A 17,081-nucleotide genomic window follows, 5' to 3' on the forward strand; every position below is an offset into this window, starting at 1 on the left:
GGGAGGGGGAGGAAAAAATTTAGGTGAGTTAAATTTTTTTTTTAATCTATGATCACAATCCAAACAATTTAAAACGCAAAGTTGGAGAGAGCAATGGAAATGAATGCGGAGGCCAGCACAAAAGGGAGTGGAAACATTCTTTCCTATTATGCTGACCACATTCCTCTCCTGAAACATAAGCTCACAGCTGAAGCAGTATTATAATATAATAGGCATGTTTTTATCCAGGAGAGCTGGACAATGGGTCCACCTCCTTCTATTCTCCAGCTCTGGGGGTTGAATGCAGGGCTTCCTGGCTGCTAGGCGTGCTCCACCACTGAGCTGCCAACGAGGCCCTCCTCACTTTCTAATTCAGATATAATTAAACTGCTGAGGCTACCCTTGGGCTCACACTCTAGCCCAGGCAGGATGTGAACTTAGGATCCAGCTACTTCAGCCTCCCAAGCAGCTAGAATTACAGGCCTGAATCACCTGCCTCATCTGCCTCCTTAATTTCAGTTTGGGGCTGAGTTACCAGATACACTACTCAAGACTCCATTTTGAAAATCACCCCAATGCCTAACTCATTTGGGCTTATTTTAATCCTTCTTTAATTCAGCAACACACACAGAGGGTTGCTGGGGTTTGTTTTTACTTCCTTGTCTTCATCTTTGCGTTTCCTGTTGTTGTTAAAATACATCTGATGCTGGTTTACATAAAACCTCGGGCTGGGATTTGGCTCAATAAGTACAGTGCTCACCTAGCAAGCACAAGGCCCTGGGTTCAAGGCACAGACCTGCATAAAATTAGCCATGGTCAGGAATGCCTATAATCCTAGTGTTTGGGAAGAAGAGGCTGGAAACCCAGAAGTTCAAGTCATCCTCAACTAGATAGCAAGTTCAAGGCCAGCCTGGGCTATATGAGACTCTGTTGCATAAACAAGGAGCAGGAGGAGGGGCAATGTGTTCCTTAAATCCAAGTTTTGGAGGCTAAAAATACAAAGTTATGCAACTCCTGGCGGGGACCCTTTGAGCTGTATTTCAGCATGGCAGATGGCATCATGGCAGGAACCTGTGCACAGGGAGAGATCACACATTGAGACTGGAGGCCAGAAGCATGGAGGCACCAATCGGGTCTTTCTCTTTTTGTAACAATCCATTCTTGTGAGAACTAACTAAGGTCCCGAGAGAACTGCATTAATCCTTCCTGAGGGCAGTGCACTAACGTCTTAGCCACCTCCCACTAGGCCCTACTTCTTTGTGCATGTCTCAGTTAGGGTTTTCATTGCTGTGAAGAGACACCATGACCACGGCAACTCTTCTAAAGGAAAATATTTAGTTGGGGCTGGCTCACAGTTTCAGAAGTTTAGTCCGTTATCTTCTTGGTGGCATGCAGGCAGACATGGTGCTGGAGAAAGAGCTGCAAGGTCTACAGCTTGATGCACAGGCAGCAGAAGTGGACTGAGACACTGGGTGTGGCTTCAGCATAAATGAGACCTCAAAACCCGCCTCCACAGTGACACACTGCTTCCAACAAAGCCACGCCCACTCCGGCAAAGCCACACCCCCAACTGCGCCACTCCCTATGGGGGCCATTTTAATTCAAACCACCTCAGTGTATGTATGTGTTTATGTGTGAATTCATATGTATGCAGTGCATGTGAAGGCCAGGAACCAGCCTCAGGACTCACCTGTGTTTCTTTTGAGTATCTCACCCCCCCCCCCCACCCCCACCCTCCGGAGCTGAGGACTGAACCCAGGGCCTTTCGAGAGTGTCTCCCTTTATCAGGGAACTTGCTAGGCTGTTTGGTCTGATCCCTTCACCTCCCCAGTGCACATTACATGTGCATCCCCACATCCGGTTTTATGTTGGTTCTAGAAATCAAACTCAGGTGCTTATGCTCTTACTGTACTTTACCAAGGGGGGCATCTGCCTCGCTAAGCCCAACCCTCTCACAGAGTCTACAAACACGGCGGCCACACTAGAGACCAGGCCTCTGGCATGTGGACCTTTGGAACATAACCTACATCCATCCAAGCCATCACATGACTCCTTGAAGGCCAAACTCCTCACAACCTTCAAAGCCCTCTTGCTCTGACCTCTGCCTGACCCTCCTACTTCACCCCCACCCCCACCCCCACCCCACTCAACGCCTGCAGCGACTTCTCTCCTTTCTCTGGGTTTCCAGCCCATCCTCTCCCAGGAATGCATTCTCCCTTTATCAACATCCACATCTCCACTGACCATCCATCTTCTTCCCCAGACCACTCTCCCACAGCACACGCCCAGCCTCCAGTGTAATGTTGTTTCAGCACATGTTATCACGTATGTTCTGGCTAGTACTGGACTGACTGTATCCTTCACCCTGCTGCCTCCTAGATTGGAAGGCCTGAAAGATCTTACCTGTCTCACTTCCCAGGTATTCCCAGAGCCTATAAAAATCTGGTGCAGAGTTGGCACTCAACAAACAATAACTGAATTGAATGAAATAGATTCACCAGAAAGTAGAATTCTGTCAACTGCATTCCTTTATCAGCTTTTCTCATATTCACTTATTAAATATCAGAAGTATATTTACTATTTAATTTAATTATTTCATAATACTTTATTTAATATAAATAAAAGTTGTTAGGTGTTATGAATTATTGTGCAGGGGGGACCCACAAGAGTATCCAAGGGGGTGGGATTTCAAGAGGTGGGTCATAATATTAACATTAGGGGTCCCAGATATGACTAATCCCAGGCACTGTCAAAAATTAAAACAAAATTAGAAACAATGTCTTTAGCCAGGGCTTGAGGCAGCAGCAGGGGTAATCAGTAGTTTGAGGTCATCCTCAGCCACACAGTACATTTTGGGCTGCATGAGTCCAAGACTCAGAAACAACAAAGCAGACCTGATTCTTGAATCAGGCAGAAATGGACCCCAACCAGTGCAGTTCCACACAGAGTGAAGAGAAGGGGGACTTTGGTGAGTTGTTTCCAGAAACACGGCAAAGGAAACATCTGATTGGTTAAATCAGAAAGCTCCAATAAGAGGTTAGCTGGTGGTTTCTGATTGGCTAAGCTGAAGTTTCCTTGTAATACAAAGTTTTGTTTCAACAGCCTCCCGATTTATTATTGTTGTAGTTGTTGCCTTGCTGAGAGGCAACCCAGGGCCTCGCACATGTTAGGCAGTGTTCCCACTTTAGAGTTCAGCTCCTAGCCCACAACTGATTGTTCTAACAAGATGAATATTTACTAGTGGTCACCTAGTGTGAGATATCAGGGGATATACACTGTTGAACAAGAAGATTCTTGCCTTCTTGAAGCTTATAATATAATGGGAAGGAAAACAAAAATTTGGGTTAACAGAGTGTAGGCAGAAGTTTCTGTCCTGCTAGCAACTCCCAAATACCTGGCAGCTGCTTCCCAAATTACCACACAGAGGCTCATATTGATTATAAATGATTGGCTGGTAGCTCAGGCTTATTACTAACTAGTTGGGGTTTGTTTGTTTGTTTGTTTTTTGTTTTGTTTTGTTTTTCCGAGACAAGGTTTCTGTGTAGCTTTGGAGTCTGTCCTGGATCTCACTCTGTATACCAGGATGAACTCAAACTCACAGAGATTCTGCCTAGCTCTGCCTTCCAAGTGCTGGGATTAAAGGCATGCACCACCACCACCCAGCCTAGACTAGATTTTACACTTAAATTAACTCTTTTTTCTTTCTTTCTTTTTTTTTATTTTTATTTTTCAAGACAGGTTTCTCTATGTAGTTTTGCGCCTTTCCTGGAACTCCCTCTGTAGTCCAAGCTGGCCTCAAACTCACAGAGAGCCTCCTGCCTCTGCCTCCCAAGTGCTGAGATTAAAGGCGTGCGCTACCACCGCCCGGCTAACTCTTAATTCTTATCTAAGTTTAGCCACATGACTTGGTACCTTTTCTCTCTCTCTTTTGAGCTGAGGATTGAACCCAGGGCCTTACGCTTGCTAGGCAAGCACTCTACCACTGAGCTAAATCCCCAACCCCGGTACCTTTTCTCAGTACAACATTCTCATCTTGTTTCCTCTGAGTCTGGCTGGCAACTCCTGACTCTGCCCTTCTCCTTCCCATCATTCTCAGTTTGGCTTTCCCGCCTAACTTCCTGCCCAGCTACCAGCCTGTCAGCTTTTTATTAACCAATGAGAGTAACACATATTCATAGTGTAGAAAAGGATTATTCCACAGCAGGGTCTTCAGTTTCCTATATGAATGCTTTAAATATCATTGAATCAGTCCAAGCATCTTCATTACCAAAAGGTAAATGTTTGTGTGTGCATGCATGCGTGTGTGTGTGTGTGTGTGTGTGTGTGTGTGTGTGTGCACACGCATGTGCGTGCACTTGCATTGGAGATGCAACTAAACATAATTATATGAAGAAACAGGTGCCCAGAAACTTTGAACAGACCAGAGCTTCTCCCTTGCTGCGGTGCTAAAGTAGCTGTGTTCCAGAAAGGTGTCTGGCTTTCATATTTCAGTGTAAACAAGTTTACAAAGGAATTAAACTGCATTAGTATTCTGATCCCTTCTTAAATCAAATTATCTAAGGTTTTGGGTAAGCAATAAAGAGGACTGGAATGTGGCACTGGAATGCAGGCTTTACTTCAGAAAGTTTGCTTGGCAGAGATTCTCGGTGTTTGCCCTACTCTTTATAGGCAGGAGCCTTTAAGCTACATCAAACTCAAGAACTTAAATGAGCACAAGAAGCCGAAATGGAGCAAGTGTGTGGGATGGGGTAAGGTGGAGGGCCCAGAGGTTGTGATGCTCATTGTCTGAGAATCAGAATCTTTCTAAAACACACAATGGGCCAGGCATGGTGGTACAAGTCTTTAATCCCAGAGCTCCAAGGCAGAGGCAGGTGGATCTATGAGTTCAAGGCCAGCCTTATCTACAGATGGAGTTCCAGGATAGCCAGGGCTACATTGAGAAACACTGTCTTGAAAAACAAAAACAAAAAAACCCACACTGTACATGAGCACATTATACACAAAACTATCATGGGAAGTCTCCAGCAAGATTTAAATCCCAAACCACAAAGCCCTGCTCTTTTGTTCAATTCTGGGCTGCTAAACCTGAAGGCAGTCTGGCAGTGGTCCACACCTAACCTAGAAGTCAGCCACCTTTGATCTTGAATGACAATCAGTGAAATTAGTGGAGTATTAAGATAAAACTAAAGAGATTGGAGGGAAGGAGGGGGAGAGGAGAGTCATCCAGAAGGGGGGAAATGAATGAATTACAGGAAGGAGGAGATGAAGAGGGAGAGGGGGTGGGTGAGAGGGGTGGTGTGTCCTCCTCCTTAGGATTCCCAGAATCGTACTTCCCCACCCCACCGCCCCAGCCTCCCTGAGCTCACCTCCAGCCCTCCAGGTTCCTCTGCTTTCCTCACCCCCCCCCACCCCTGCCTTCCTAAGGGCCTGACCTTTCCTGCCGTCCTGCACACTGATGGCCTCTAGAGTCTCCACCTCCAACTCTTCCCTTCCTACCTTAACCACGAGTCTGATTTCAGTTTTAGTGTGTTTGCTCCGTTTTGGTTGAGACAAGGTTTCCTGTAGCCAGGTTAGCCATGTAGCTGAGGATGACATTGAACTCTGACCTTCCTGTCTGCCTTCCAAGTGCTAGAGTTAAGTATATGCAGGAATCACCTTGTTAAGTGAAAGCATCACCACGTTTAGTTTGGGCATCACCATGTCTAGTGCAGGCATCTCCATGTCTAGTGAGGGCATCTCCATGTCTAGTGTGGGCATCTCCAAGTCTAGTGAGGGCATCTCCATGTCAAGTCTGGGCATCACCATGCCTAGTTTGCTCTCCACCCCAAGTCTTATGCTGTAGCCAGACTAGCCTTGAACTCTCAGCAATCCTCCTGCCTCAGCTTCTCTAGTGCTGGGATTACAGGTGTGAGTCACCATGCTAACTGAAAGCTTCATTTGAATCTGCTAGACTCACGGCCCTGCAGCTTCTCAATGAGAAGAACCGCACTCAGAATGACATGACCTTTTCTTTTGTCATTGACCCTGTCTGGTTACTCAACACCCCTTTGTTCTTTCTGAGTTCATTTCTGTGATTTCACGTGTTTATGGTTCTGGTTGCTTTTGTTGTCTTTCTCCAAATCTGAGTAATTCCAGAATTTAGCTTTCACTTTTTTGTTTTCTTTATGCAACCTGCCTGAAGGAACTATTGATTATAGTGATGTAATACAGTGTGTCCAAAAAAAAAAAATTAAATCACACATACAGATAAAAAATGGGGGGTGGGGATTTAGCTCAGTGGTAAAGCGCTTGCCTAGCAAGCAAAGGCCCTGGGTTCGATCCTTAGCTCAAAAAAATAAAAAAAATAGGTTTTGAGCCAGATGGTGGTGGCACACAGCTTTAACCCCAGCACTTGGAAAACAGAGGCAGGTGGATCTCTGTGAGTTCCAGGCCAGCCTAGTCAACAGAGGGAGTTCTGTTGACAGCTGGGGCTACACAGAGAAACCGTTTCAAAAAAAGAAAGTGGGGCAGAGGTTTTAAGGAGAGGAAACACACACACACACACACACACACACACACACACACACACACACACACACACACACACACACACCCTCATGGAGATGCGTGCAGGAGGAGCTCGGTTCAAAGCCATCCTCAGCTATCTACTGAACTCTCCTATTATCTCTGCCACCCATCAATTCCAACAGGTTGTGAACAAAGGTTACAAACATCTCTTTAAGATGCTTTCCATTATTTTGGGTCTATAACCAAAGTGAAATGGCTGGACCACCTGGTAACTCTATGTTTGAACCCCCTGGGATGTGAGCCTCTGGAGATGCCTCTAGCAAGAGAACACTGTGGCAGGAGACGCTTAGAGGCTGGCTTTCCAGCTGTTGTGGGTGGTATGCTAGTCAAGTAGCTGCTGCTGGCGTGGCTGTTAGAGAGAGGATGTGGGCATTTGGGGGACTCCTTGGAGGGTAGTGCCAGATTGGGGGGTGGGGCTGAAGCTTATACAAGCTTAAGACTGTTCTGTAGGAAAAGGATGAATGGAAGTATAGAATGGTGAGGGTTTTTTTGTTTGGTTGGTTTTGGTTTATTATGACAGTATCCTAAAGAGGCCAGGTTGGCCTTGAACTCACTAAGTAGCTGAGGGCAACCTTGAACTCCAAGTTCTGGGATTATACACATGAATCATCACTCCTAGAATTGGAGTATAGGACTCTGAAAGACTGTGGAAGTGGGCAGACAGATCGTTCAGGAGGAGCTAGCACAGTGGGTATCATCTTGCTGGCCAGCAGCTCCTCTTCCCTCTGGTTAGTAAAGAACTCTGGTGAGTTCCGAGTGGTAACTGGGTTTGGAGGATAGTGCAGTTACTTTCTTAAGTGTGCCATGTGTTGGAATTCCTGGCCACTCCCCCAGCTACATGACCGCACATATGCTGTCCAGTAGTCAAGCAAGAGGCTTAGTCATCCTGGGGCCTTCCGTCCTACATAATCCATGTGCTGCAAGGTCATGTAATTTGCATGCAGTGTGATCACATAATCATGCGCATGTATGGCATAGCCCATATGTGCATGTGTGTGTGGGGGAGTCCATAAAAAGCGGGTCACAGACTCCTCCCCCCTCCTCTTCCTCTCTCTTCATGTACAGTCTTCCATAGGCCTAAGCACATTCCCCTCTGTTCCTTCTCTTAATAAACTCTCATGTGGGTTTTGTGCCTCGTGGCTTTTCTAGCATGGTAAAAACAGTGCCGCTTAATGAATAACACAGCGCCGCATAACAATAACTAACACCATGGGCTGTCTATGGAGAATGTAGTCATGTACAGACAGTGTAGAATGTACAGACATCCTCTGTAGTTTCACCTGTGTGAGAGCCAAAGATACATTTCAAGTTTTAATTACTATGCCTCAGAGATCCATGAATCAAAATGTCTCTGATCTGCAAGCCACTTGCTCAAGGCCAGATAGTTCCTAAAATGCTGGAGGCTGTTGTTTATGGGAGATAACAAGCCACATGTTTTCACTCCCTAAACAAGTTGGTTTGACCCATCTACACCGGATGTGCTTGATCACATGTGGGCTGGAGATACATGATAAGTTTTGAATCCCCAGTTGCTGGGTTCCCGCCTCTGCTGATGTAATAAGCCAAATCAAACCAAATTAATAAATCCAAGTTTAATGAGCAAAGCAATCCTGGGTGACCCTTGGGAAGGCAGGGGAAGGGTCACAAAGGAAGAGTCACAGGGGAAGGGTCACATGGCAAATATGGCTACCAGGCCTTAAGTATTCAGTAGGTGTGGTCTTGAGCAGTCCCAGGGAGGGGCTGGCTTTGGGTGGGCTTCCTCAGGGGCAGGGGTCTGGAGGGCAGCTCTAGGGGAAGGGCCGCTGTTTGGCGGGCTCTGAGGGGGGCAGGTTTGGGGAGAGATAGGGGAGGGGAGTTGAGGTGGAGCTTTCACTAGAATTGTATGTAGGCAGGAAATAAGTCAGGATATATGCTTGCCCATGATTGGACCTGATGGGAAATGAAATGAAATGAAATGAAATGAATTGTGGGTCCCATCCCCACCCCCCACAAGGTTTCTCTGTGTAGCCCTGACTGACCTGGAACTCTCTCCGTAGACCAGGCTGGTCTCAAACTGAGATCCACCTGCCTGTGCCTCCTCCTGAGTGCTGAAATTAAAGGCTTGTGCCACCATGTGTGAGGCATTTTCTGAATTGTTAATTGATGAAGGAGGGCCCAGCCACTCCTGGGCAGGCAGTCCGCTAGTTCTCTATATAAAGAAAGTAGCTGAACCAGCCAGAGCCAGCCAGTAAGAGCACCAAGCCAAGGTGTCAGCTTCGTTCCCTCCTCCAGGCCGTCCCCTAGATTTTCTGCCTTGACTCCCTTCAGTGATGAAGAGTTTCCTGAACACGTAAGGTGAAATAAACTCTTCCCTCCTCAAGATGCCTTTCTTCAGTCTTATGACAGTGTAAGGCAAATTGCTAAACAGTCTTTTTAATAAAAAAAACCCGGAGCCAGATATTGGGGTGAAACCTGAGAGATCGGGGGATAGGACAAGCCACAGCCAACCTCACCTCACCAACTCCTCAGCCTCAAGAGAGAGCTACTTCCTGTATACCCACCCACACACTTTCTGTGCCCTGCCATCTCACTTCCTCTCTCCACCCAGCTACATCACTTCCTCTTTCTGCCCAGTTCTCACTTCCTGTCTCTCTGTACAGACCTCCAGACCTTTATGGTTAACTAGTGTTGGAATTGAAAGGCGTGTGCCACCACGCCTGGCTCTGTTCCCAGTGTGGTCTTGAACTCACAGAGATCCGGATGGAGCTCTGCCTCCTGAATGCTAGGATTAAAGGCTTGTGCTACCATCGCCTGACTTCTATGTTTAATATAGTGGCTGGCTTTTTCTATTGATCTCCATGCAAGCTTTATTTATTAGAGCACAAATAAAATATCACCACATGACAGGAACAGGCAAACTAGGAGACTACCTGCCCATCAGTCACTATTGAGCCTGGTTATCAGATCAAATACAATGTCATGATGCTGCATTCAAGTAAGCTTCCTTTTACTTCCCAACAGTCCTAACATGCAAGAACTATAGCGGTGGCAGTGATCTCACTATGCCGAAGAGGAGGTGGAAAGTGCTTCCTTTAAAAATGTGTTGTTTCTGTTTTTAATTATGTGTGTGTAGGTATACACGTGTACGTGAGGGTGCCAGTTCCCCCCGGAGCTGGAGTTCTAGGTGGTTGTGAGCTTCCTGAAGCAGATGCTGGTGAACCAAACTCAGGTCCTCTGGAAGAGCAAGTATGTGTTCTTAGAGCCATCCCCAGCCCCGAGTTCTCCCTTTAAATATAAATATGAATAACACATCCTCACAAAGCAGGGTGACTAGAGTGCAGGGAAGGCTATGTTCATAAATAGCACAGTTGTTCTTATTCTCTTACTGTACCTAATGTATAAATCAAACTTTATCATTGTTATCCATATAGAAAAAAAACCCAGGACAGTCCATTCAGCGTCCAGTACTACGCTGGGTTGTAGGCAACCCTGAGGATCTTGGAATCCATGCAAGGGGTGGGGGGGTTAGGTAGTTGGTTATACCAACAACATCACCTCAAGTAAGGGATGAACATTCCCCAAGGTGCACAAAGAGAAAAGTGTCTTACAAGCGTGATTTCAGCTGGCAGTTGTGTGTCACACCTGTATGCCTGTGATCCCAGTACTTGGGAGGCTGAGGCAGGAGAATGACTTCATTTTGAGGCTAGTTCGATCTACAGAGTGAAGAGCTATTTTAAATCAACAACATCACCCAAATAAAAAAAAATACCCCTCCACTCCACCCCCAACCCCTCACACTCCCACCCCCACACACAAAAGGGACTTCATAGGGTTTCTGGGTACTTAAACTTGTAGAGCAGTGGTTCTCATCCTGTGGGTCAGAAAACACAGATATTTACATTACAATTCACAATCATAGCAAAATTACAGTTATGAAGTAGCAACAGAAATAACGTTATGGCTGGGGGTCACCACAACATGAGGAACTGTATTAAAGGGTCCCAGCATTAGGAAGATTGAGAGGCACCATAGAGGTTCCTACAGGGTGTGGTGCCTAAGCATGGCTGGACCCTGTGTCTCTCTTCCATGCCTCACCCTGTGCATGCCTTTTACCGGGATGCTCATGTAGTTGGAGAACTTCTCTCCAGCCCCCGCCAAGCCTTATTAGTCCAACAACCCATTTATAAAATAAACACACAGACATTTGTATTATTTAAACTGCTTGGCCATTAGCTCAGGCCTACCATTGTCTAGCTCTTATTCTTATGTTTAGCCCATTTCTGTTAGTCTATACTTTGCCACATGGCTTGTGGCTTACCGGTGTCTTTACATGTTGCTTCTCATGGCAGCGGCTGGCAGTGTCTCCTCCCAGCCTTCCTGTTCCCAGCCTGCTCCTCTTCCTTGTCCCGCCTACCCTATCCTTCCTGCCTGGCTACTGGCCAATCAGCACTTTATTTATACAGAGTGATATCCACAGCACTTCCCCTTTTCTTTTTTGTTAAAAAAGGAGGGTTAACTAAAGTGGACAGCCCCGGGGATCCCGTTAGTCTCTGGCAATAACTATATTTATTTCACCACCCAAAGCAACCAATGTCTAAATTGCATGCCTGCTTCTTACCAGCGCTATCAAGCATAATTACCAGGAAGGTAATGGTCACCAGAGATAGAGATTTCCAAGGTTGCCAGTGCTGTGATAGTAACTGACTGTCACTTCTTACATGTCTAGGTGACTTAAATATATAGGAGGTATGCACACACACACACACACACACACACACACACACACACACATACACACACACACACACATTTGCAATGCAGTGTGGAATCAATGCTTTCACACTTTCCTGTTTATTCCCTACAAATTACTATGAAAATAATCTGATTCTCTTACTTAATAAACAAAGTCTGGTTTGATGGATGTTAGCACTGAATGTTGAAGGTGTCTAATGATAGGAAGGGGTCCATAGTTTCGACTTCACATATGTATTTCTTTCCAATTATTTGATGGTAATGTTTAAGCAATAGAAGGATGAAACGGCATTAACTGTGTAGGGGAAGGTCTTGTGCTTTTCATCTTGAACATATCATAGTTGAAGAATTATCAAAGCAGTTGGAAAGCCCATGTTGATATGGGTAGCATTTTTGAAATTTATATACTGAATATATGGATCAAGACTGAGCATGAGACCCACCAGGTCATAAGAAACCTTTCAAAGCAGCCAAGCTGGGTAACTAGGCACAACAATCTCCAGGAAGGCCTCTGAGCAGCAGATACATACCCATTCAGTTGTGCCTCCCAGAGAACAGAGATGGGGACCACCAGGCCCAGTCTTCTCCTCTTCCTTGTCCCGCCTACCCTATCCTTCCTGCCTGGCTACAGGCCAATCAGCACTTTATTTATACAGATATCCACAGCATGCTCATCTTTCAGGAAAATCAATTGTACATGAAGTTGAGCCGGGCACAAAGTGGATGTTTTAAGTCCTCAACACTAGGGAGGTTGAAGCAAGAGGATATCTGTGAGTTAGAGACCAGCCTGCACAACAAAGACCTCAAGCCAAAAATAAAAATAAATAAAAATTTTTAAATGAAAATGGGGTATTTTAATAACATATTCCATGTAATATCACCTATAAAAATTATTTAAATTCTCCGGGGATTTGAGTTGTTTTTAGAAAATTATTCTATACCAGGCCTGGTTTTAAGGCATTTCCATGGAGATCAGAGGACAACCCCAGCTGTTCGTCCTCAGGTGCCAACTATCTTGGTCTTGGTCTCTCACTGACCTGAAATTTGACCAGGCCACCTGGCCGGTGAACTCCAGAGATTTACTTCTCTCTTCCTCCCCTGGGGAGGAAGGAGGACTACACCTCACCCACCTTTTACAGCTATTAAAAGGTGAGATCCAGGATTCAAACTCAGATCTGTGTGTTTCAGGCACTTTGCCAACTGAGCTATTGTCCCAGCCTGGAAGAATACTTTCTAAAACCTCCTTTACAGCTTTCCAATGCCTGTTTCCAATTAATAGGTTTTAGAAATGTCGAGTTACACTACAAGTGCTTACCAAAGTGTTCTTCACATTTAAAAGTTTCAGGGAAGATGCTCAAGATTGTCAGGCCCTCCCTGGTGACATATACTCTTGTTAGAACTTGGTCAGGGCTTTCTGAGTTTATCTTGACAATAAGTGAAAGGCACACTATGAAAAGAAAACAGATGGCTGGGCATGGTGACTCATGTCTACAATGCCAGTAATCTGAGAGGCTGAGGCAGGAGAATTGCCATGAGTCTGAGGCCAGTGTGGGCTACACAATAAGACACTGACTCTTAAAAATAAATAAATAAATATAAAAGATCTGGGCATGCCAGTGCATGCCTTTAACCCTAGGCATGATTTCCATGAGTTCAAGGCTACCCTGGTTGACATATTGCAGTGGTTCTCAACCTTCCGAATGCTGTGACCCTTTAATGCAATTCCTCATGTTGTGACCCCCCAACCACAAAGTTATATCCTTGATGCTGGGTGGTGGTGGTGCACACCTTTAATCCCAGCACTTGGGAGGCAGAGGCAGGTGGATCGCTGTGAGTTCGAGGCCAGACTGGTCAACAGAGGGAGTTCTGTTGACAGCCAGAGCTACACAGAGAAACCCTGTCTCGAAAAAAAAATTATATCATTGCTACTTTATAACTGTAATTTTGATACTTTTATGAACCATAGTGTAAATATCTGATATGCAGGATATCTGATACATGACCCCCCAAAGGAGTCAAGACTCATAGGCTGAGAACTCCTGACATATTGAGTTCTAGATCAACCAGGTTGACATAGAAAGACCCTATCTTGAAGTGGGGGGGGGGGGCGGGGAATACAGGTAGCAGAGAGTACAAAAGAAGATGTCCAATGTACTTACGAAAAAAACTCAAATTGAAACAATGAGCTACCACCCCATACAAACACATCAAGTGTTGACAGAGGCACAAGGACCCAAAACACCCATGCTTGCTGGTGGGAACATTAAAGATCACAACCATTTTGGGAAAAGATAGGTTGTTTCTTTAAAATAAACTTTTAAATTACAATTATTTGTGAGTGTGTGTTTGTGGGGTGTGGGTGTGCGCACATGCCATACTTCCAGGTGAAGGTCAGAGGCAAGTTTATGGGAGTTGGTTCTCTCCTTCCATAATGAGGATTCTAAGGGTCATACACGGGTCATCAAACTTGGAAGCAAGTGTCTTTACTTTCTGAGCCCTCTCACTCACTCAGCTGTTTCTTAAAAAGTTAAACACATCCCTTTCACCTGCCAGCCATTAGACTTGGAGGTATGTATCGAAGAGAAATGGAAGGATGTCTGTGTTAATGGCATGGTCACAGATGACTGCAGCAGCTTTCCAGGTGGTCCCTGACCAACAGTGGTTTATGATTTCTCAACTTACAGTATTGTGGAAGTGTGATGCATCCAGTAGGAACCGCACTTCAAATTACAAATTTCTTTCTTCAGATGGAGTCTCTACATAGCTCTGGCTTCCTGGAACTTGCTATGTGGACCAGCTGGCCTTGAATTCACAAGAGATCTGCCTGCCTCTGCATCCTCAGTGCTGGGATTAAATGGTTATAGCATCATGCCCAGCCAAATTACAAATTCTTATCTTCTCCTAGGAAAGTGCTATGTGGCCTGAGGCTTTCTCCTGGTATTGAGCAGCAGCAGAGAATCACTCAGACACGGTAGTTCACACCTGTAATCCTAGCACTGGGATGACACAGGACTGCTGCAAGTTGGAGGCCAGCCTGGGCTACGTAGTGAGTTAGTTTAGGCTACAGGGTGAGACCCAGTCAAAAATAAAACAGAAATCGATCCGGAGTGTGCCAGAGAACAACTGAAGATGATCTAAGATGTACTGTTGGTGGTAAAGCTGTGATGTTCGGTAAGTTAAGTGTTGGGGTAGTTTGAATGCAATTGGCCCCCATAATCTCAGAGAGAGTGGCGCTATTAGGAGGTGTGGCTTTGTTGGAGTGGGTGTGGCCTTGTTGGAGGAAGTGTGTCACTGTGGAGGTGGGCTTTGAGGTTTCCTATGCTCAGGATGCCACCTGGTGTCTCAGTCAACTTCCTGTTGCCTGCAAGATGTAGGACTCTCAGCTACTCCTCCAGCACATTTGCCTGCATGCCACCATGCTCCCTGCCATGATGATATTGGACTAAACCTGTGAAACTATAAGCCACCCCAATTAAATGTTATACTTTGTAAGAGTTGCCATGGTCATGGTGTCTCTTCACAGCAACAGAAACTCTAAGACAGGTGTGTTAATTTTATTTCAATTTATATAATATTTTTAATTTACTATGGGTTTATTGGAATGGAACTTCATTAGAAATCAAAGTACATCTTTATTTGTAATAGCCCCAAACTTTAATTAACTAAAAGATTCATCAGCAAGGGAAGTGAATCCCTGTGCTGAACTACGATTAAATAATAAAAAGAAATGTGCTAATGATATACCTTACAATGTGAATGTCAAGATCAAGAAATTTGTTTTTTTATTATTCTGAGTGTATGATGTATTATGAGTGTGGACATGCATATGCCTTAGCATGTACATGGAGGTCAGAGGACAACCATGTGGAGTTTGGTCTTTCCTTCCATCTTTACTTGAGGGATTGAACTCAGGCTGGAAGCCTTGCTCAGCAAGAGCTTCACTCACTGAGCCTTCTTGTCAGGCCTCAAGAAAGTTTTCCTAAGTTAAAGAAGCCTTGAGGGTGATGGCCACATCTATTCTTTGGTTATGATGATGTTTTATGGAGAAGGTGTGTGTGTGTGTGTGTGTGTGTGTGTGTGTGTGTGTGTATGTGTGTGTGTGTGTGAAACTGCACATTATCTTTTGTTGGTGGTTCATCCACTGTGTTTCAATAACACAATTAATAATTACTCTTAATTTTTTTTCCAAGACAGAGTTTCTCTGTGTAACAGCCCTGGCTGTCCTGGAACTCACTCTGTAGACCAGGCTGGCCTCGAACTCACAGAGATCCGCCTGCCTCTGCTGGGACTAAAGGAGTGCTTTACCATACCTGCCTGACACAGCTTAACTTACTCCTGGCAGTGGGTTAAACGAGAAGAACCTAGTTGCACTGAGAGAACCCACTGGGACCAACAGTACTTTGGTGTTAGTGGCAGAGCCGAGAACAAATGTGCTTTGGGGGAATATAATAGTTGACTAAAGGAACGGAGCAAACGTTAATGTTCATTTTGAAGCCACACAGAGGGACACGAGAGTTCAGTTCCCACCGCTGTGACTGCTGCCATTTCACATCACAAACCTTTGAAACTCTGAAGTCTTTAACGATAACTTGTTAACCACTAAAATCCAGGCCTTTGGTGGCAAAAAAAAAAAAAAAGAATAAATTTCCCAAGCATTCTACCAAATATGATTTAGGAGATTAAAATGACATTGACCACAATTTCCTTACCCACAGTGTCCAAACAGAAGCCCCAAGGCTTGGGGTTCTGCAGGGGAGCTGGGGCTGAGGCTGTAATTTCTATTTCAAATCTGGCTGCCAGGTTTCAAGCATTAGATCTTAAAAAAAAATGGGTTTGGTCTAGTGGATGACACAGGGCCACCATCACAGGACTGGAAAAACAGCCCCAACCACTTATTCCATCATATTGGGTCAATTGCATCATCTTTCTGTGGAAAGAATGCCCTAATTAGTCCTAGTACCTTCAGTATCGATCCGTAAATTATGAAGCCATTTCACATTTCCGCCTATTCGACTCTTCCCTGCTCCATCACACTACCTCACAGACTCGACGACAAAATTCTTTCAGCTGATAGCAATTTTGTGCCTTTTTCTTTTCTACATAGCTCAGACTGGCCTCCAACTCAAACTCACAGCAATCCTTTTCGTGCTGGGACTGCAAGGTTGGGACACCACGCCATACTTCCTTGTATCTATCGCGGAGAGGTTCAACTTGGTCTATCTGGGCTCTTTTCAAGCAGGCCGCCGCCCCTTGTTCTGTGGTCTCATCTGGAACGTCAGTTTGTATTTGGGAAATAAAACTCTCATATTAGGACTCGGAGGGCAGAACCCTGTCCTAGGTGTGCTCCAGAACGCCAAGGCATGAGGTGACACTGTGGAGGTGGTGACCTTGGTCAATATTAGGAATCTCAGTTGCTGCCTTTAAGCCTCTAAAACGGATACGGATTCTACCTAGTAGTTCTGGGTAAGTAAATGGGTTAACCTTTGGAAGACCTGCAGTCCAGTGTGGTCCCATGAGCACAGGCAAGGGACAATGTTCTGTTCTCACCTTCCTCTATCAGTTTGCCTTTGAGATCAGAAGAAAGGAAGGGGACAGAAAAGAATACAGAGGGCTGATTCAAAGAGATCTCTGATTAAAAAAACAAACAAAAGCAGGTAGACTCCTTATTCAAGGCAGTCCTCTAATTAAAAATAAAGGAACAAACAAAAACCAGGCAGAGCTACAGTCTCTTAGGCTTTTGGGCTGGCTGAATTCCCCGTAAAGACGCTTGCAAGAATCCAGAAAAGGACCCGAAAAGTCCCCAA

The sequence above is a fragment of the Onychomys torridus genome, chromosome 6 (genome assembly GCF_903995425.1).
Source record: "Onychomys torridus chromosome 6, mOncTor1.1, whole genome shotgun sequence".
NCBI classification, from domain to species: Eukaryota; Metazoa; Chordata; class Mammalia; order Rodentia; family Cricetidae; genus Onychomys; species Onychomys torridus.